At 43.3% G+C, this 20565-nt stretch overlaps 5 non-coding genes across 5 annotated transcripts; all 5 read left to right on the top strand.

Annotated features, from left to right (window-relative positions):
• The first annotated feature begins 5151 nt into the window (after window positions 1–5151).
• TRNAI-AAU (transfer RNA isoleucine (anticodon AAU)) lies at window positions 5152–5225 on the top strand. Its single transcript has one exon. It is a non-coding gene; the product is annotated as a tRNA-Ile (tRNA).
• A 3593-nt stretch (window positions 5226–8818) lies between these two features.
• On the top strand, window positions 8819–8892 carry TRNAI-AAU (transfer RNA isoleucine (anticodon AAU)). The gene has a single exon. It is a non-coding gene; the product is annotated as a tRNA-Ile (tRNA).
• Window positions 8893–12484: 3592 nt separating this feature from the next.
• Window positions 12485–12558, top strand: TRNAI-AAU (transfer RNA isoleucine (anticodon AAU)). The gene has a single exon. It is a non-coding gene; the product is annotated as a tRNA-Ile (tRNA).
• A 3593-nt stretch (window positions 12559–16151) lies between these two features.
• On the top strand, window positions 16152–16225 carry TRNAI-AAU (transfer RNA isoleucine (anticodon AAU)). Its single transcript has one exon. It is a non-coding gene; the product is annotated as a tRNA-Ile (tRNA).
• A 3593-nt stretch (window positions 16226–19818) lies between these two features.
• Window positions 19819–19892, top strand: TRNAI-AAU (transfer RNA isoleucine (anticodon AAU)). The gene has a single exon. It is a non-coding gene; the product is annotated as a tRNA-Ile (tRNA).
• Window positions 19893–20565: the final 673 nt, after the last annotated feature.

The raw sequence follows: 20565 nt of genomic DNA, 5'->3' as shown, positions 1-20565 counted from the left end.
CTGCTGAGACTTGAAGAGAACCATCTGGATCAATAAAAAGTGGGGGAATGTATAAAGGAGACTTCTCAGCCACTTTATCACCAATACGTCCACTACCTAGGCTCCTTGTTCCGGAAGCCTGGATCAGAATCGACAAAGATGAGCATTGTCCTTGTTTGAAAAGAGATCCAGAAAGGGTTTCACAAACTCTCGGCATATCTCTCAAAACAACGACCTGGATAACGTCAACTCCAGCAAATTTGGAAACCTCCAGCTGTCTGCCATCACATTGTCGGTGCCCTTGATGTGTACTGCCGACGTGTGCAACAGGTTGATCTCTGCCCAATAACCCAATTGTTCTGCTATTGCATTGAGGGATTTTGAATGCATGCTTCACTGTTGGTTAATGTAAAAGACAGCTACCTTATTCTCTGTCTTTACTAGCACATTTTTTTGAGACAGATGATGATGGGAAAACTTCAAAGCCCTGAAGATTACCATCAACTCCATCTATTTCCATGACCTCTGACTCTGTAGGAAAGACCACTTGAATCGACAGGATCAGTCCAACACAGTAGCTCTCCAGCCAGGTTTGCTGGCATCTGTTGCGAGGAATTCAGGAGCATCCAGGTGTATTAGTGTCCACTTAGACCAGTGGTCTTCAAACTCTTTAATGGCGCATCCACCCAATGGGAAAAAAAAACAGTGGTGCCTCCCCTCTGAATTGTCCACAATTCTTCTATTAAATTGACACTGTTTAAATATGTCTAGACCTATTTAAACATTGCAGTTAAGTTCTGTTACTGTTTTAAAAATGCAATCAAATACATGACCCCAAATATACTATTCTGGTCAGGCCTGCCCTACTAACCAATTGCAGCGTCATGCTCTGCTGAGTAAACTGATCTCACGACAGTGAGGAATGCACAGGCCGGGTGGTGCCCGGTGCACAAAAGCGCGCCTTCTTGTGTTGTACGTCTCTTCGCGCAAATGCAAACTCAGATTTCCTGCACTGTGGTCGGCAGGAGAGACATGGGAAGGCGCAGTAGGGAAGGCTTGAGCAACGAACCGTTGGCTGTGTTTTGTTGTTACTTTGTTGACATGAGCTCAAGTAATTTGAAGCAGAAGGAACGGCCAGGCCTAAAAAAAACTCTCTTACCTCCAACGCCGAATAACCACTATAATTATAATATCTCAAAAGCAGCTGGCCTTGTAAACTTAATGAGCAAGCAAGCCAATGCATTTTGGGTTTTGTTGTAAAAGAATAAAAATACTATCCCTCCTTTCCTTTTTTTCCGGCAACAAGCGATGTTACAAAGATATCACAGCACACAGTGAGATTGAGTGAAAGAAGAGGCACTGAGGCTGGCGTGCAGCACTCCACAGCTCTTGTTATTGTAATCCAGACAGGGGGCGGAAGGAGAAAAGTATGAAGGAATTGCGATAGTGAGACCAAATCTTCTATCTATCTGCATTACATGGACAAAGGATATCTGTAGTACTCATGGCCGGTTAGCTCAGTTGGTTAGAGGGTGGTGCTAATAACGCCTAGGTCGTGGGTTTGAGCCCCGTACGGGCAAGGTTGCATTTTTTCTCTCAACTAAACTCTTTTTTTCTCATTTAATCAAGCTCTTATAAATCCATACACTCTGTTGCTCCAGTATACGTTCACTTTCCATTAGTCCTTCTTTTGCCACTGCTGACCAAAGCTCAAGCCGGCAGCGCCAGTAGAACAACACAAGTGCAAGGGATTGTCTCTCCAAGATGGAGACACTGCCTCAGACTATGTCTCGTGAGAGGTGGAGGGAGACCAAGAGCTGATTATTAGATGCGTGGGGATAAGAGGAACATAACTCAGGTGAACAGATTCTGGATAGTGATGCTATAGCTAGGATCAGCAACGTTACAGGGGAAAGGATAGGAAAATAATTAGGTGACAGAAGTATAGAAGTGGCTACAAGGGGGTGTGTCTCTTAAGAGGGCCGAAAGATACACTGAAGGCGAAGGTGAAGTGAAAGAAGAAAGAAAGATCAAAGGAAGTCGACAGTGATTGAGAGAAAACTCACAAAGGCAAATTGAGCAAAAGACAAGGCCTGGGGAGTTAGACTACTTCAATGCAAATTTACGCCGCAGATGAGCATGACAACTGACCCTTGTACAGTGGTGCTGAAACAATTTTCAGTGTGGGGGTGCTGCCATCAAAGGGCTTCTGAAAATCCAGGAATCATACAAAGAACTAGTCCTGCGGAATGAGCCACGCACATTCAGAAAGAGTGGTGATGCGTTGGTTACTTATTGGTAATCTTCATTAGCCTTAGTCCATTGCGTCCTTGTGACAGTCATTACAAAGTAAGGCGATGTCACCTTCCAACAGGAAGAAAGAACAGGAGGATCCTTAAATGCTAGCCCCATGCACCCAACCTGGGTGCCAAGCCCTTGCCAAAGGACTGATGGGAAGGTGGGCAGGATGTAATGTTTGTGACAAAGACAAGATGGACTAAGGGTAATGCAGAGTTCAAAACATTGGTACTCAAATGCAAAACAGAAAAATTATTAAGCCATAATGCTTGACAAATGTATGTTCTGAGGACCAAGTAGCCACCCTAGGAATTTCCTAGATTGTTACTCACTGGAATTCAACCCAGGAGGTGGCCATTCCTCTCGTAGACCATCCCTGAACTGGAAGATATTCTAAAAAGCCTTGCAAAGCCAGAAAAATTGACAACTTAATCCACCTACTCAGAGTCATAAAAGTCACCTTCTTGTCTTTTCCAGGCTGTCCAAAAGTCACAAACAAGGAGTCGGTTTTCCTGAACTGCTGAGGCCTGGTGACATAAATGAAAAGAGCTCTTTAAACATCAAGTGTATTCAGAAAATGGTCCTCCGGAGAGGAAGGAGAGGGAATGAAAGAAGGAAAAATTATTTCCTAAGATCTATCAAAAATAGACTTAACCTTTGCAGCAAAGGTAAGGCTAGGCCTTAAAGTTACCCCATCTTCCAAAGTATCAAATGAAGAGAGGACAGCATTTTAAGGCTCCCAGCTCCCCAATTGTTCTCAGCAAGGTGATAGGAAATAGGAAAATAACTTTATAGGAAACAATCTTTATGTCTACAGTATCCAGATCCTCAAAGAGATAAAATTGCAAAGCCTATAAAAGAGTAGGAAGATTCTGAGTTGGAGAAAAGGGATTTTTCAACTGGTCTTACAATTGACAAACGATCAGAACAGTCTAGACACCAAAGATTGTAACATCTTCGAAGGTACAGAAAGGTCCCTAAAAACCTTTATCGCAAAGCAATGAGCTTTCAGAGTGGAAAGAGATTCAAGTGAAACCCATTCAGAAGAAAATGCAAAATAGCAGACAAACTACAGGTAGGTGCCAAAAGATCATGAGCAGAACATCACGTCTCAAAAGACTTCCAGTTCTTTGAGTAAGACTTCGAAGTAGAAGGCCTGCTGGAGTGCTGAATTAACTCCACTAAGGAAGAGGAAAGACCCTTTGCTAGCAGTCCAGACTTCTCAACCTCCAAAGCGATAGAGTGAGTTGGAGCAAGAAGGTCAGGGACGACGTTCTGAGAGAGACACACTTGAGCAGTACCCAAGGAGGTAGAAGAGCCAGGGGTTCAGAAGAGGAAACCATGACATCTCTGGCCAATAAGGGCCCACAAGAATAAAGTTCCCTCCCCCCTGCTGAGACTTGAAGAGAACCATCTGGATCAATAAAAAGTGGGGGAATGTATAAAGGAGACTTCTCAGCCACTTTATCACCAATACGTCCACTACCTAGGCTCCTTGTTCCGGAAGCCTGAATCAGAATCGACAAAGATGAGCATGGTCCTTGTTTGAAAAGAGATCCAGAAAGGGTTTCACAAACTCTCGGCATATCTCTCAAAACAACGACCTGGATAACGTCAACTCCAGCAAATTTGGAAACCTCCAGCTGTCTGCCATCACATTGTCGGTGCCCTTGATGTGTACTGCCGACGTGTGCAACAGGTTGATCTCTGCCCAATAACCCAATTGTTCTGCTATTGCATTGAGGTATTTTGAATGCATGCTTCACTGTTGGTTAATGTAAAAGACAGCTACCTTATTCTCTGTCTTTACTAGCACATTTTTTTGAGACAGATGATGATGGGAAAACTTCAAAGCCCTGTAGATTACCATCAACTCCATCTATTTCCATGACCTCCGACTCTCTAGGAAAGACCACTTGAATCAACAGGATCAGTCCAACACAGTAGCTCTCCAGCCAGGTTTGCTGGCATCTGTTGCGAAGATTCAGGAGCATCCAGGTATATTAGTGTCCACTTAGACCAGTGGTCTTCAAACTCTTTAATGCCGCATCCACCCAATGGGAAAAAAAAACATTGGTGCCTCCCCTCTGAGTTGTCCACAATTCTTCTATTAAATTGACACTGTTTAAATATGTCTAGACCTATTTAAACATTGCAGTTAAGTTCTGTTACTGTTTTAAAAATGCAATCAAATACATGACCCCAAATATACTATTCTGGTCAGGCCTGCCCTACTAACCAATTGCAGCGTCATGCTCTGCTGAGTAAACTGATCTCACGACAGTGAGGAATGCACAGGCCGGGTGGTGCCTGGCGCACGAAAGCGCGCCTTCTTGTGTTGTACGTCTCTTCGCGCAAATGCAAACTCAGATTTCCTGCACTGTGGTCGGCAGGAGAGACATGGGAAGGCGCAGTAGGGAAGGCTTGAGCAATGAACCGTTGGCTATGTTTTGTTGTTACTTTGTTGACAAGAGCTCAAGTAATTTGAAGCAGAAGGAACGGCCAGACCTAAAAAAAACTCTCTTACCTCCAACGCCGAATAACCACTATAATTATAATATCTCAAAAGCAGCTGGCCTTGTAAACTTAATGAGCAAGCAAGCCGATGCATTTTGGGTTTTGTTGTAAAAGAATAAAAATACTATCCATCCTTTCCTTTTTTTCCGGCAACAAGCGATGTTACAAAGATATCACAGCACACAGTGAGATTGAGTAAAAAAAGAGGCACTGAGGCTGGCGTGCAGCACTCCACAGCTCTTGTTATTGTAATCCAGACAGGGGGCAGAAGGAGAAAAGTATGAAGCAATTGCGATAGTGAGACCAACTCTTCTATCTATCTGCATTACATGGAAAAAGGATATCTTTAGTACTCATGGCCGGTTAGCTCAGTTGGTTAGAGCGTGGTGCTAATAACGCCAAGGTTGCGGGTTCGATCCCCGTATGGGCCAGGTTGCATTTTTTCTCTCAACTAAACTCTTTTTTTATCATTTAATCAAGCTCTTATAAATCCATACACTCTGTTGCTCTAGTATACGTTCACTTTCCATTAGTCCTTCTTTTGCCACTGCTGACCAAAGCTCAAGCCGGCAGTGCCAGTAGAACAACACAAGTGCAAGGGATTGTCTCTCCAAGATGGAGACACTGCCTCAGACTATGTCTCGTGAGAGGTGGAGGGAGACCAAGAGCTGATTATTAGATGCGTGGGGATAAGAGGAACATAACTCAGGTGAACAGATTCTGGATAGTGATGCTATAGCTAGGATCAGTAACGTTACAGGGCAAAGGATAGGAAAATAATTAGGTGACAGAAGTATAGAAGTGGCTACAAGGGGGTGTGTCTCTTAAGAGGGCCGAAAGATACACTGAAGGCGAAGGTGAAGTGAAAGAAGAAAGAAAGATCAAAGGAAGTCGACAGTGATTGAGAGAAAACTCACAAAGGCAAATTGAGCAAAAGACAAGGCCTGGGGAGTTAGACTACTTCAATGCAAATGTACGCCGCAGATGAGCATGACAACTGACCCTTGTACAGTGGTGCTGAAACAATTTTCAGTGTGGGGGTGCTGCCATCAAAGGGCTTCTGAAAATCCAGGAATTATACAAAGAACAAGTCCTGCGGAATGAGCCACGCACATTCAGAAAGAGTGGTGATGCGTTGGTTACTTATTGGTAATCTTCATTAGCCTTAGTCCATTGCGTCCTTGTGACAGTCATTACAAAGTAGGGTGATGTCACATTCCAAAAGGAAGAAAGAACAGGAGGATCCTTAAATTCTAGCCCCATGCACCCAACCTGGGTGCCAAGCCCTTGCCAAAGGACTGATGAGAAGGTGGGCAGGATGTAATGTTTGTGACAAAGACAAGATGGACTAAGGGTAATGCAGAGTTCAAAACATTGGTACTCAAATGCAAAACAGAAAAATTATTAAGCCATAATGCTTGACAAATGTATGCTCTGAGGACCAAGTAGCCACCCTAGGAATTTCCTAGATTGTTACTCACTGGAATTCAACCCAGGAGGTGGCCATTCCTCTCGTAGACCATCCCTTAACTGGAAGATATTCTAAAAAGCCTTGCAAAGCCAGAAAAATTGACAACTTAATCCACCTACTCAGAGTCATAAAAGTCATCTTCTTGTCTTTTCCAGGCTGTCCAAAAGTCACAAACAAGGAGTCGGTTTTCCTGAACTGCAGAGGCCTGGTGACATAAATGAAAAGAGCTCTTTAAACATCAAGTGTATTCAGAAAATGTTCCTCCGGAGAGGAAGGAGAGGGAATGAAAGAAGGAAGAATTATTTCCTAAGATCTATCAAAAATAGACTTAACCTTTGCAGCAAAGGTAAGGCTAGGCCTTAAAGTTACCCCATCTTCTAAAGTATCAAGTGAAGAGAGGACAGCATTTTAAGGCTCCCAGCTCCCCAATTGTTCTCAGCAAGATGATAGGAAATAGGAAAATAACTTTATAGGAAACAATCTTTATGTCTACAGTATCCAGATCCTCAAAGAGATAAAATTGCAAAGCCTATAAAAGAGTAGGAAGATTCTGAGTTGGAGAAAAGGGATTTTTCAACTGGTCTTACAATTGACAAAAGATCAGAACAGTCTAGACACCAAAGACTGTAACATCGACGAAGGTACAGAAAAGTCCCTAAAAACCTTTATCGCAAAGCAATGAGCTTTCAGAGTGGAAAGAGATTCAAGTGAAACCCATTCAGAAGAAAATGCAAAATAGCAGACAAACTACAGGTAGGTGCCAAAAGATCATGAGCAGAACATCACGTCTCAAAAGACTTCCAGTTCTTTGAGTAAGACTTCGAAGTAGAAGGCCTGCTGGAGTGCTGAATTAACTCCACTAAGGAAGAGGAAAGACCCTTTGCTAGCAGTCCAGACTTCTCAACCTCCAAAGCGATAGAGTGAGTTGGAGCAAGTAGGTCAGGGACGACGTTCTGACAGAGATACACTTGAGCAGTACCCAAGGAGGTAGAAGAGCCAGGGGTTCAGAAGAGGAAACCATGACATCTCTGGCCAATAAGGGCCCACAAGAATAAAGTTCCCTCCCCCCTGCTGAGACTTGAAGAGAACCATCTGGATCAATAAAAAGTGGGGGAATGTATAAAGGAGACTTCTCAGCCACTTTATCACCAATACGTCCACTACCTAGGCTCCTTGTTCCGGAAGCCTGGATCAGAATCGACAAAGATGAGCATTGTCCTTGTTTGAAAAGAGATCCAGAAAGGGTTTCACAAACTCTCGGCATATCTCTCAAAACAACGACCTGGATAATGTCAACTCCAGCAAATTTGGAAACCTCCAGCTGTCTGCCATCACATTGTCGGTGCCCTTGATGTGTACTGCCGACGTGTGCAACAGGTTGATCTCTGCCCAATAACCCAATTGTTCTGCTATTGCATTGAGGGATTTTGAATGCATGCTTCACTGTTGGTTAATGTAAAAGACAGCTACCTTATTCTCTGTCATTACTAGCACATTTTTTTGAGACAGATGATGATGGGAAAACTTCAAAGCCCTGAAGATTACCATCAACTCCATCTATTTCCATGACCTCCGACTCTCTAGGAAAGACCACTTGAATCGACAGGATCAGTCCAACACAGTAGCTCTCCAGCCAGGTTTGCTGGCATCTGTTGCGAAGAATTCAGGAGCATCCAGGTGTATTAGTGTCCACTTAGACAAGTGGTCTTCAAACTCTTTAATGCCGCATCCACCCAATGGGAAAAAAAAACATTGGTGCCTCCCCTCTGAATTGTCTACAATTCTTCTATTAAATTGACACTGTTTAAATATGTCTAGACCTATTTAAACATTGCAGTTAAGTTCTGTTACTGTTTTAAAAATGCAATCAAATACATGACCCCAAATATACTATTCTGGTCAGGCCTGCCCTACTAACCAATTGCAGCGTCATGCTCTGCTGAGTAAACTGATCTCACGACAGTGAGGAATGCACAGGCCGGGTGGTGCCCGGCGCACAAAAGCGCGCCTTCTTGTGTTGTACGTCTCTTCGCGCAAATGCAAACTCAGATTTCCTGCACTGTGGTCGGCAGGAGAGACATGGGAAGGCGCAGTAGGGAAGGCTTGAGGAACGAACCGTTGGCTATGTTTTGTTGTTACTTTGTTGACATGAGCTCAAGTAATTTGAAGCAGAAGGAACGGCCAGACCTAAAAAAAACTCTCTTACCTCCAACGCCGAATAACCACTATAATTATAATATCTCAAAAGCAGCTGGCCTTGTAAACTTAATGACCAAGCAAGCCGATGCATTTTGGGTTTTGTTGTAAAAGAATAAAAATACTATCCATCCTTTCCTTTTTTTCCGGCAACAAGCGATGTTACAAAGATATCACAGCACACAGTTAGATTGAGTGAAAGAAGAGGCACTGAGGCTGGCGTCCAGCACTCCACAGCTCTTGTTATTGTAATCCAGACAGGGGGCGGAAGGAGAAAAGTATGAAGGAATTGCGATAGTGAGACCAACTCTTCTATCTATCTGCATTACATGGAAAAAGGATATCTTTAGTACTCATGGCCGGTTAGCTCAGTTGGTTAGAGTGTGGTGCTAATAACACCAAGGTTGCGGGTTCGATCCCCGTACGGGCCAGGTTGCATTTTTTCTCTTAACTAAACTCTTTTTTTCTCATTTAATCAAGCTCTTATAAATCCATACACTCTGTTGCTCCAGTATACGTTCACTTTCCATTAGTCCTTCTTTTGCCACTGCTGACCAAAGCTCAAGCCGGCAGCGCCAGTAGAACAACATAAGTGCAAGGGATTGTCTCTCCAAGATGGAGACACTGCCTCAGACTATGTCTCGTGAGAGGTGGAGGGAGACCAAGAGCTGATTATTAGATGCATGGGGATAAGAGGAACATAACTCAGGTGAACAGATTCTGGATAGTGATGCTATAGCTAGGATCAGCAACGTTACAGGGCAAAGGATAGGAAAATAATTAGGTGACAGAAGTATAGAAGTGGCTACTAGGGGGTGTGTCTCTTAAGAGGGCCGAAAGATACACTGAAGGCGAAGGTGAAGTGAAAGAAGAAAGAAAGATCAAAGGAAGTCGACAGTGATGGAGAGAAAACTCACAAAGGCAAATTGAGCAAAAGACAAGGCCTGGGGAGTTAGACTACTTCAATGCAAATTTACGCCGCAGATGAGCATGACAACTGACCCTTGTACAGTGGTGCTGAAACAATTTTCAGTGTGGGGGTGCTGCCATCAAAGGGCTTCTAAAAATCCAGGAATTATACAAAGAACAAGTCCTGCGGAATGAGCCACGCACATTCAGAAAGAGTGGTGATACGTTGGTTACTTATTGGTAATCTTCATTAGCCTTAGTCCATTGCGTCCTTGTGACAGTCATTACAAAGTAGAGTGATGTCACCTTCCAACACGAAGAAAGAACAGGAGGATCCTTAAATTCTAGCCCCATGCACCCAACCTGGGTGCCAAGCCCTTGCCAAAGGACTGATGAGAAGGTGGGCAGGATGTAATGTTTGTGACAAAGACAAGATGGACTAAGGGTAATGCAGAGTTCAAAACATTGGTACTCAAATGCAAAACAGAAAAATTATTAAGCCATAATGCATGACAAATGTATGCTCTGAGGACCAAGTAGCCACCCTAGGAATTTCCTAGATTGTTACTCACTGGAATTCAACCCAGGAGGTGGCCATTCCTCTCGTAGACCATCCTTGAACTGGAAGATATTCTAAAAAGCCTTGCAAAGCCAGAAAAATTGACAACTTAATCCACCTACTCAGAGTCATAAAAGTCACCTTCTTGTCTTTTCCAGGCTGTCCAAAAGTCACAAACAAGGAGTCGGTTTTCCTGAACTGCAGAGGCCTGGTGACATAAATGAAAAGAGCTCTTCAAACATCAAGTGTATTCAGAAAATGTTCCTCCGGAGAGGAAGGAGAGGGAATGAAAGAAGGAAAAATTATTTCCTAAGATCTATCAAAAATAGACTTAACCTTTGCAGCAAAGGTAAGGCTAGGCCTTAAAGTTACCCCATCTTCCAAAGTATCAAATAAAGAGAGGACAGCATTTTAAGGCTCCCAGCTCCCCAATTGTTCTCAGCAAGGTGATAGGAAATAGGAAAATAACTTTATAGGAAACAATCTTTATGTCTACAGTATCCAGATCCTCAAAGAGATAAAATTGCAAAGCCTATAAAAGAGTAGGAAGATTCAGAGTTGGAGAAAAGGGATTTTTCAACTGGTCTTACAATTGACAAAAGATCAGAACAGTCTAGACACCAAAGATTGTAACATCTTCGAAGGTACAGAAAAGTCCCTAAAAACCTTTATCGCAAAGCAATGAGCTTTCAGAGTGGAAAGAGATTCAAGTGAAACCCATTCAGAAGAAAATGCAAAATAGCAGACAAACTACAGGTAGGTGCCAAAAGATCATGAGCAGAACATCACGTCTCAAAAGACTTCCAGTTCTTTGAGTAAGACTTCGAAGTAGAAGGCCTGCTGGAGTGCTGAATTAACTCCACTAAGGAAGAGGAAAGACCCTTTGCTAGCAGTCCAGACTTCTCAACCTCCAAAGCTATAGAGTGAGTTGGAGCAAGAAGGTCAGGGACGACGTTCTGAGAGAGACACACTTGAGCAGTACCCAAGGAGGTAGAAGAGCCAGGGGATCAGAAGAGGAAACCATGACATTTCTGGCCAATAAGGGCCCACAAGAATAAAGTTCCCTCCCCCCTGCTGAGACTTGAAGAGAACCACCTGGATCAATAAAAAGTGGGGGAATGTATAAAGGAGACTTCTCAGCCACTTTATCACCAATACATCCACTACCTAGGCTCCTTGTTCCGGAAGCCTGGATCAGAATCGACAAAGATGAGCATTGTCCTTGTTTGAAAAGAGATCCAGAAAGGGTTTCACAAACTCTCGGCATATCTCTCAAAACAAAGACCTGGATAACGTCAACTCCAGCAAATTTGGAAACCTCCAGCTGTCTGCCATCACATTGTCGGTGCCCTTGATGTGTACTGCCGACGTGTGCAACAGGTGGATCTCTGCCCAATAACCCAATTGTTCTGCTATTGCATTGAGGGATTTGGAATGCATGCTTCACTGTTGGTTAATGTAAAAGACAGCTACCTTATTCTCTGTCTTTACTAGCACATTTTTTTGAGACAGATGATGATGGGAAAACTTCAAAGCCCTGAAGATTACCAACAACTCCATCTATTTCCATGACCTCCGACTCTCTAGGAAAGACCACTTGAATCGACAGGATCAGTCCAACACAGTAGCTCTCCAGCCAGGTTTGCTGGCATCTGTTGCGAGGATTCAGGAGCATCCAGGTATATTAGTGTCCACTTAGACCAGTGGTCTTCAAACTCTTTAATGCCGCATCCACCCAATGGGAAAAATAAACATTGGTGCCTCCCCTCTGAATTGTCCACAATTCTTCTATTAAATTGACACTGTTTAAATATGTCTAGACCTATTTAAACATTGCAGTTAAGTTCTGTTACTGTTTTAAAAATGCAATCAAATACATGACCCCAAATATACTATTCTGGTCAGGCCTGCCCTACTAACCAATTGCAGCGTCATGCTCTGCTGAGTAAACTGATCTCACGACAGTGAGGAATGCACAGGCCGGGTGGTGCCTGGTGCACGAAAGCGCGCCTTCTTGTGTTGTACGTCTCTTCGCGCAAATGCAAACTCAGATTTCCTGCACTGTGGTCGGCAGGAGAGACATGGGAAGGCGCAGTAGGGAAGGCTTGAGCAATGAACCGTTGGCTATGTTTTGTTGTTACTTTGTTGACAAGAGCTCAAGTAATTTGAAGCAGAAGGAACGGCCAGACCTAAAAAAAACTCTCTTACCTCCAACGCCGAATAACAACTATAATTATAATATCTCAAAAGCAGCTGGCCTTGTAAACTTAATGAGCAAGCAAGCCGATGCATTTTGGGTTTTGTTGTAAAAGAATAAAAATACTATCCATCCTTTCCTTTTTTTCCGGCAACAAGCGATGTTACAAAGATATCACAGCACACAGTGAGATTGAGTAAAAAAAGAGGCACTGAGGCTGGCGTGCAGCACTCCACAGCTCTTGTTATTGTAATCCAGACATGGGGCAGAAGGAGAAAAGTATGAAGGAATTGCGATAGTGAGACCAACTCTTCTATCTATCTGCATTACATGGAAAAAGGATATCTTTAGTACTGATGGCCGGTTAGCTCAGTTGGTTAGAGCGTGGTGCTAATAACGCCAAGGTTGCGGGTTCGATCCCCGTATGGGCCAGGTTGCATTTTTTCTCTCAACTAAACTCTTTTTTTATCATTTAATCAAGCTCTTATAAATCCATACACTCTGTTGCTCCAGTATACGTTCACTTTCCATTAGTCCTTCTTTTGCCACTGCTGACCAAAGCTCAAGCCGGCAGTGCCAGTAGAACAACACAAGTGCAAGGGATTGTCTCTCCAAGATGGAGACACTGCCTCAGACTATGTCTCGTGAGAGGTGGAGGGAGACCAAGAGCTGATTATTAGATGCGTGGGGATAAGAGGAACATAACTCAGGTGAACAGATTCTGGATAGTGATGCTATAGCTAGGATCAGTAACGTTACAGGGCAAAGGATAGGAAAATAATTAGGTGACAGAAGTATAGAAGTGGCTACAAGGGGGTGTGTCTCTTAAGAGGGCCGAAAGATACACTGAAGGCGAAGGTGAAGTGAAAGAAGAAAGAAAGATCAAAGGAAGTCGACAGTGATTGAGAGAAAACTCACAAAGGCAAATTGAGCAAAAGACAAGGCCTGGGGAGTTAGACTACTTCAATGCAAATTTACGCCGCAGATGAGCATGACAACTGACCCTTGTACAGTGGTGCTGAAACAATTTTCAGTGTGGGGGTGCTGCCATCAAAGGGCTTCTGAAAATCCAGGAATTATACAAAGAACAAGTCCTGCGGAATGAGACACGCACATTCAGAAAGAGTGGTGATGCGTTGGTTACTTATTGGTAATCTTCATTAGCCTTAGTCCATTGCGTCCTTGTGACAGTCATTACAAAGTAGGGTGATGTCACATTCCAAAAGGAAGAAAGAACAGGAGGATCCTTAAATTCTAGCCCCATGCACCCAACCTGGGTGCCAAGCCCTTGCCAAAGGACTGATGAGAAGGTGGGCAGGATGTAATGTTTGTGACAAAGACAAGATGGACTAAGGGTAATGCAGAGTTCAAAACATTGGTACTCAAATGCAAAACAGAAAAATTATTAAGCCATAATGCTTGACAAATGTATGCTCTGAGGACCAAGTAGCCACCCTAGGAATTTCCTAGATTGTTACTCACTGGAATTCAACCCAGGAGGTGGCCATTCCTCTCGTAGACCATCCCTTAACTGGAAGATATTCTAAAAAGCCTTGCAAAGCCAGAAAAATTGACAACTTAATCCACCTACTCAGAGTCATAAAAGTCATCTTCTTGTCTTTTCCAGGCTGTCCAAAAGTCACAAACAAGGAGTCGGTTTTCCTGAACTGCAGAGGCCTGGTGACATAAATGAAAAGAGCTCTTTAAACATCAAGTGTATTCAGAAAATGTTCCTCCGGAGAGGAAGGAGAGGGAATGAAAGAAGGAAGAATTATTTCCTAAGATCTATCAAAAATAGACTTAACCTTTGCAGCAAAGGTAAGGCTAGGCCTTAAAGTTACCCCATCTTCTAAAGTATCAAGTGAAGAGAGGACAGCATTTTAAGGCTCCCAGCTCCCCAATTGTTCTCAGCAAGATGATAGGAAATAGGAAAATAACTTTATAGGAAACAATCTTTATGTCTACAGTATCCAGATCCTCAAAGAGATAAAATTGCAAAGCCTATAAAAGAGTAGGAAGATTCTGAGTTGGAGAAAAGGGATTTTTCAACTGGTCTTACAATTGACAAAAGATCAGAACAGTCTAGACACCAAAGACTGTAACATCGACGAAGGTACAGAAAAGTCCCTAAAAACCTTTATCGCAAAGCAATGAGCTTTCAGAGTGGAAAGAGATTCAAGTGAAACCCATTCAGAAGAAAATGCAAAATAGCAGACAAACTACAGGTAGGTGCCAAAAGATCATGAGCAGAACATCACGTCTCAAAAGACTTCCAGTTCTTTGAGTAAGACTTCGAAGTAGAAGGCCTGCTGGAGTGCTGAATTAACTCCACTAAGGAAGAGGAAAGACCCTTTGCTAGCAGTCCAGACTTCTCAACCTCCAAAGCGATAGAGTGAGTTGGAGCAAGTAGGTCAGGGACGACGTTCTGACAGAGATACACTTGAGCAGTACCCAAGGAGGTAGAAGAGCCAGGGGTTCAGAAGAGGAAACCATGACATCTCTGGCCAATAAGGGCCCACAAGAATAAAGTTCCCTCCCCCCTGCTGAGACTTGAAGAGAACCATCTGGATCAATAAAAAGTGGGGGAATGTATAAAGGAGACTTCTCAGCCACTTTATCACCAATACGTCCACTACCTAGGCTCCTTGTTCCGGAAGCCTGGATCAGAATCGACAAAGATGAGCATTGTCCTTGTTTGAAAAGAGATCCAGAAAGGGTTTCACAAACTCTCGGCATATCTCTCAAAACAACGACCTGGATAATGTCAACTCCAGCAAATTTGGAAACCTCCAGCTGTCTGCCATCACATTGTCGGTGCCCTTGATGTGTACTGCCGACGTGTGCAACAGGTTGATCTCTGCCCAATAACCCAATTGTTCTGCTATTGCATTGAGGGATTTTGAATGCATGCTTCACTGTTGGTTAATGTAAAAGACAGCTACCTTATTCTCTGTCATTACTAGCACATTTTTTTGAGACAGATGATGATGGGAAAACTTCAAAGCCCTGAAGATTACCATCAACTCCATCTATTTCCATGACCTCCGACTCTCTAGGAAAGACCACTTGAATCGACAGGATCAGTCCAACACAGTAGCTCTCCAGCCAGGTTTGCTGGCATCTGTTGCGAAGAATTCAGGAGCATCCAGGTGTATTAGTGTCCACTTAGACAAGTGGTCTTCAAACTCTTTAATGCCGCATCCACCCAATGGGAAAAAAAAACATTGGTGCCTCCCCTCTGAATTGTCTACAATTCTTCTATTAAATTGACACTGTTTAAATATGTCTAGACCTATTTAAACATTGCAGTTAAGTTCTGTTACTGTTTTAAAAATGCAATCAAATACATGACCCCAAATATACTATTCTGGTCAGGCCTGCCCTACTAACCAATTGCAGCGTCATGCTCTGCTGAGTAAACTGATCTCACGACAGTGAGGAATGCACAGGCCGGGTGGTGCCTGGCGCACGAAAGCGCGCCTTCTTGTGTTGTACGTCTCTTCGCGCAAATGCAAACTCAGATTTCCTGCACTGTGGTCGGCAGGAGAGACATGGGAAGGCGCAGTAGGGAAGGCTTGAGCAACGAACCGTTGGCTATGTTTTGTTGTTACTTTGTTGACAAGAGCTCAAGTAATTTGAAGCAGAAGGAACGGCCAGACCTAAAAAAAACTCTCTTACCTCCAACGCCGAATAACCACTATAATTATAATATCTCAAAAGCAGCTGGCCTTGTAAACTTAATGAGCAAGCAAGCCGATGCATTTTGGGTTTTGTTGTAAAAGAATAAAAATACTATCCATCCTTTCCTTTTTTTCCGGCAACAAGCGATGTTACAAAGATATCACAGCACACAGTGTGATTGAGTAAAAAAAGAGGCACTGAGGCTGGCGTGCAGCACTCCACAGCTCTTGTTATTGTAATCCAGACAGGGGGCAGAAGGAGAAAAGTATGAAGGAATTGCGATAGTGAGACCAACTCTTCTATCTATCTGCATTACATGGAAAAAGGATATCTTTAGTACTCATGGCCGCTTAGCTCAGTTGGTTAGAGCGTGGTGCTAATAACGCCAAGGTTGCGGGTTCGATCCCCGTATGGGCCAGGTTGCATTTTTTCTCTCAACTAAACTCTTTTTTTATCATTTAATCAAGCTCTTATAAATCCATACACTCTGTTGCTCCAGTATACGTTCACTTTCCATTAGTCCTTCTTTTGCCACTGCTGACCAAAGCTCAAGCCGGCAGTGCCAGTAGAACAACACAAGTGCAAGGGATTGTCTCTCCAAGATGGAGACACTGCCTCAGACTATGTCTCGTGAGAGGTGGAGGGAGACCAAGAGCTGATTATTAGATGCGTGGGGATAAGAGGAACATAACTCAGGTGAACAGATTCTGGATAGTGATGCTATAGCTAGGATCAGTAACGTTACAGGGCAAAGGATAGGAAAATAATTAGGTGACAGAAGTATAGAAGTGGCTACAAGGGGGTGTGTCTCTTAAGAGGGCCGAAAGATACACTGAAGGCGAAGGTGAAGTGAAAGAAGAAAGAAAGATCAAAGGAAGTCGACAGTGATTGAGAGAAAACTCACAAAGGCAAATTGAGCAAAAGACAAGGCCTGGGGAGTTAGACTACTTCAATGCAAATTTACGCCGCAGATGAGCATGACAACTGACCCTTGTACAGTGGTGCTGAAACAATTTTCAGTGTGGGGGTGCTGCCATCAAAGGGCTTCTGAAAATCCAGGAATTATAGAAAGAACAAGTCCTGCGGAATGAGCCACGAACATTCAGAAAGAGTGGTGATGCGTTGGTTACTTATTGGTAATCTTCATTAGCCTTAGTCCATTGCGTCCTTGTGACAGTCATTACAAAGTAGGGTGATGTCACATTCCAAAAGGAAGAAAGAACAGGAGGATCCTTAAATTCTAGCCCCATGCACCCAACCTGGGTGCCAAGCCCTTGCCAAAGGACTGATGAGAAGGTGGGCAGGATGTAATGTTTGTGACAAAGACAAGATGGACTAAGGGTAATGCAGAGTTCAAAACATTGGTACTCAAATGCAAAACAGAAAAATTATTAAGCCATAATGCTTGACAAATGTATGCTCTGAGGACCAAGTAGCCACCCTAGGAATTTCCTAGATTGTTACTCACTGGAATTCAACCCAGGAGGTGGCCATTCCTCTCGTAGACCATCCCTTAACTGGAAGATATTCTAAAAAGCCTTGCAAAGCCAGAAAAATTGACAACTTAATCCACCTACTCAGAGTCATAAAAGTCATCTTCTTGTCTTTTCCAGGCTGTCCAAAAGTCACAAACAAGGAGTCGGTTTTCCTGAACTGCAGAGGCCTGGTGACATAAATGAAAAGAGCTCTTTAAACATCAAGTGTATTCAGAAAATGTTCCTCCGGAGAGGAAGGAGAGGGAATGAAAGAAGGAAGAATTATTTCCTAAGATCTATCAAAAATAGACTTAACCTTTGCAGCAAAGGTAAGGCTAGGCCTTAAAGTTACCCCATCTTCTAAAGTATCAAGTGAAGAGAGGACAGCATTTTAAGGCTCCCAGCTCCCCAATTGTTCTCAGCAAGATGATAGGAAATAGGAAAATAACTTTATAGGAAACAATCTTTATGTCTACAGTATCCAGATCCTCAAAGAGATAAAATTGCAAAGCCTATAAAAGAGTAGGAAGATTCTGAGTTGGAGAAAAGGGATTTTTCAACTGGTCTTACAATTGACAAAAGATCAGAACAGTCTAGACACCAAAGACTGTAACATCGACGAAGGTACAGAAAAGTCCCTAAAAACCTTTATCGCAAAGCAATGAGCTTTCAGAGTGGAAAGAGATTCAAGTGAAACCCATTCAGAAGAAAATGCAAAATAGCAGACAAACTACAGGTAGGTGCCAAAAGATCATGAGCAGAACATCACGTCTCAAAAGACTTCCAGTTCTTTGAGTAAGACTTCGAAGTAGAAGGCCTGCTGGAGTGCTGAATTAACTCCACTAAGGAAGAGGAAAGACCCTTTGCTAGCAGTCCAGACTTCTCAACCTCCAAAGCGATAGAGTGAGTTGGAGCAAGTAGGTCAGGGACGACGTTCTGACAGAGATACACTTGAGCAGTACCCAAGGAGGTAGAAGAGCCAGGGGTTCAGAAGAGGAAACCATGACATCTCTGGCCAATAAGGGCCCACAAGAATAAAGTTCCCTCCCCCCTGCTGAGACTTGAAGAGAACCATCTGGATCAATAAAAAGTGGGGGAATGTATAAAGGAGACTTCTCAGCCACTTTATCACCAATACATCCACTACCTAGGCTCCTTGTTCCGGAAGCCTGGATCAGAATCGACAAAGATGAGCATTGTCCTTGTTTGAAAAGAGATCCAGAAAGGGTTTCACAAACTCTCGGCATATCTCTCAAAACAACGACCTGGATAATGTCAACTCCAGCAAATTTGGAAACCTCAAGCTGTCTGCCATCACATTGTCGGTGCCCTTGATGTGTACTGGCGACGTGTGCAACAGGTTGATCTCTGCCCAATAACCCAATTGTTCTGCTATTGCATTGAGGGATTTTGAATGCATTCTTCACTGTTGGTTAATGTAAAAGACAGCTACCTTATTCTCTGTCATTACTAGCACATTTTTTTGAGACAGATGATGATGGGAAAACTTCAAAGCCCTGAAGATTACCATCAACTCCATCTATTTCCATGACCTCCGACTCTCTAGGAAAGACCACTTGAATCGACAGGATCAGTCCAACACAGTAGCTCTCCAGCCAGGTTTGCTGGCATCTGTTGCGAAGAATTCAGGAGCATCCAGGTGTATTAGTGTCCATTTAGACAAGTGGTCTTCAAACTCTTTAATGCCGCATCCACCCAATGGGAAAAAAAAACATTGGTGCCTCCCCTCTGAATTGTCCACAATTCTTCTATTAAATTGACACTGTTTAAATATGTCTAGACCTATTTAAACATTGCAGTTAAGTTCTGTTACTGTTTTAAAAATGCAATCAAATAAATGACCCCAAATATACTATTCTGGTCAGGCCTGCCCTACTAACCAATTGCAGCGTCATGCTCTGCTGAGTAAACTGATCTCACGACAGTGAGGAATGCACAGGCCGGGTGGTGCCCGGCGCACGAAAGCGCGCCTTCTTGTGTTGTACGTCTCTTCGCGCAAATGCAAACTCAGATTTCCTGCACTGTGGTCGGCAGGAGAGACATGGGAAGGCGCAGTAGGGAAGGCTTGAGCAACGAACCGTTGGCTATGTTTTGTTGTTACTTTGTTGACAAGAGCTAAAGTAATTGGAAGCAGAAGGAACGGCCAGACCTAAAAAAAACTCTCTTACCTCCAACGCCGAATAACCACTATAATTATAATATCTCAAAAGCAGCTGGCCTTGTAAACTTAATGAGCAAGCAAGCCGATGCATTTTGGGTTTTGTTGTAAAAGAATAAAAATACTATCCATCCTTTCCTTTTTTTCCGGCAACAAGCGATGTTACAAAGATATCACAGAACACAGTGAGATTGAGTGAAAGAAGAGGCACTGAGGCTGGCGTGCAGCACTCCACAGCTCTTGTTATTGTAATCCAGACAGGGGGCGGAAGGAGAAAAGTATGAAGGAATTGCGATAGTAAGATCAACTCTTCTATCTAACTGCATTTCATGGAAAAAGGATATCTATAGTACTCATGGCCGGTTAGCTCAGTTGGTTAGAGCGTGGTGCTAATAACGCCAAGGTCACGGGTTCGATCCCCGTACGGGCCAGGTTGCATTTTTTCTCTCAACTAAACTCTTTTTTTATCATTTAATCAAGCTCTTATAAATCCATACACTCTGTTGCTCCAGTATACGTTCACTTTCCATTAGTCCTTCTTTTGCCACTGCTGACCAAAGCTCAAGCCGGCAGCGCCAGTAGAACAACACAAGTGCAAGGGATTGTCTCTCCAAGATGGAGACACTGCCTCAGACTATGTCTCGTGAGAGGTGGAGGGAGACCAAGAGCTGATTATTAGATGCGTGGGGATAAGAGGAACATAACTCAGGTGAACAGATTCTGGATAGTGATGCTATAGCTAGGATCAGCAACGTTACAGGGGAAAGGATAGGAAAATAATTAGGTGACAGAAGTATAGAAGTGGCTACAAGGGGGTGTGACTCTCAAGAGGGCCGAAAGATACACTGAAGGCGAAGGTGAAGTGAAAGAAGAAAGAAAGATCAAAGGAAGTCGACAGTGATTGAGAGAAAACACACAAAGGCAAATTGAGCAAAAGACAAGGCCTGGGGAGTTAGACTACTTCAATGCAAATTTACGCCGCAGATGAGCATGACAACTGACCCTTGTACAGTGGTGCTGAAACAATTTTCAGTGTGGGGGTGCTGCCATCAAAGGGCTTCTGAAAATCCAGGAATTATACAAAGAACAAGTCCTGCGGAATGA

Source organism: Pleurodeles waltl, chromosome 12 (genome assembly GCF_031143425.1).
Source record: "Pleurodeles waltl isolate 20211129_DDA chromosome 12, aPleWal1.hap1.20221129, whole genome shotgun sequence".
Classification (NCBI taxonomy): domain Eukaryota; kingdom Metazoa; phylum Chordata; class Amphibia; order Caudata; family Salamandridae; genus Pleurodeles; species Pleurodeles waltl.
Note: the sequence above shows the minus strand (reverse complement) of the source record. Positions and strands in the feature narration are given on the sequence as shown.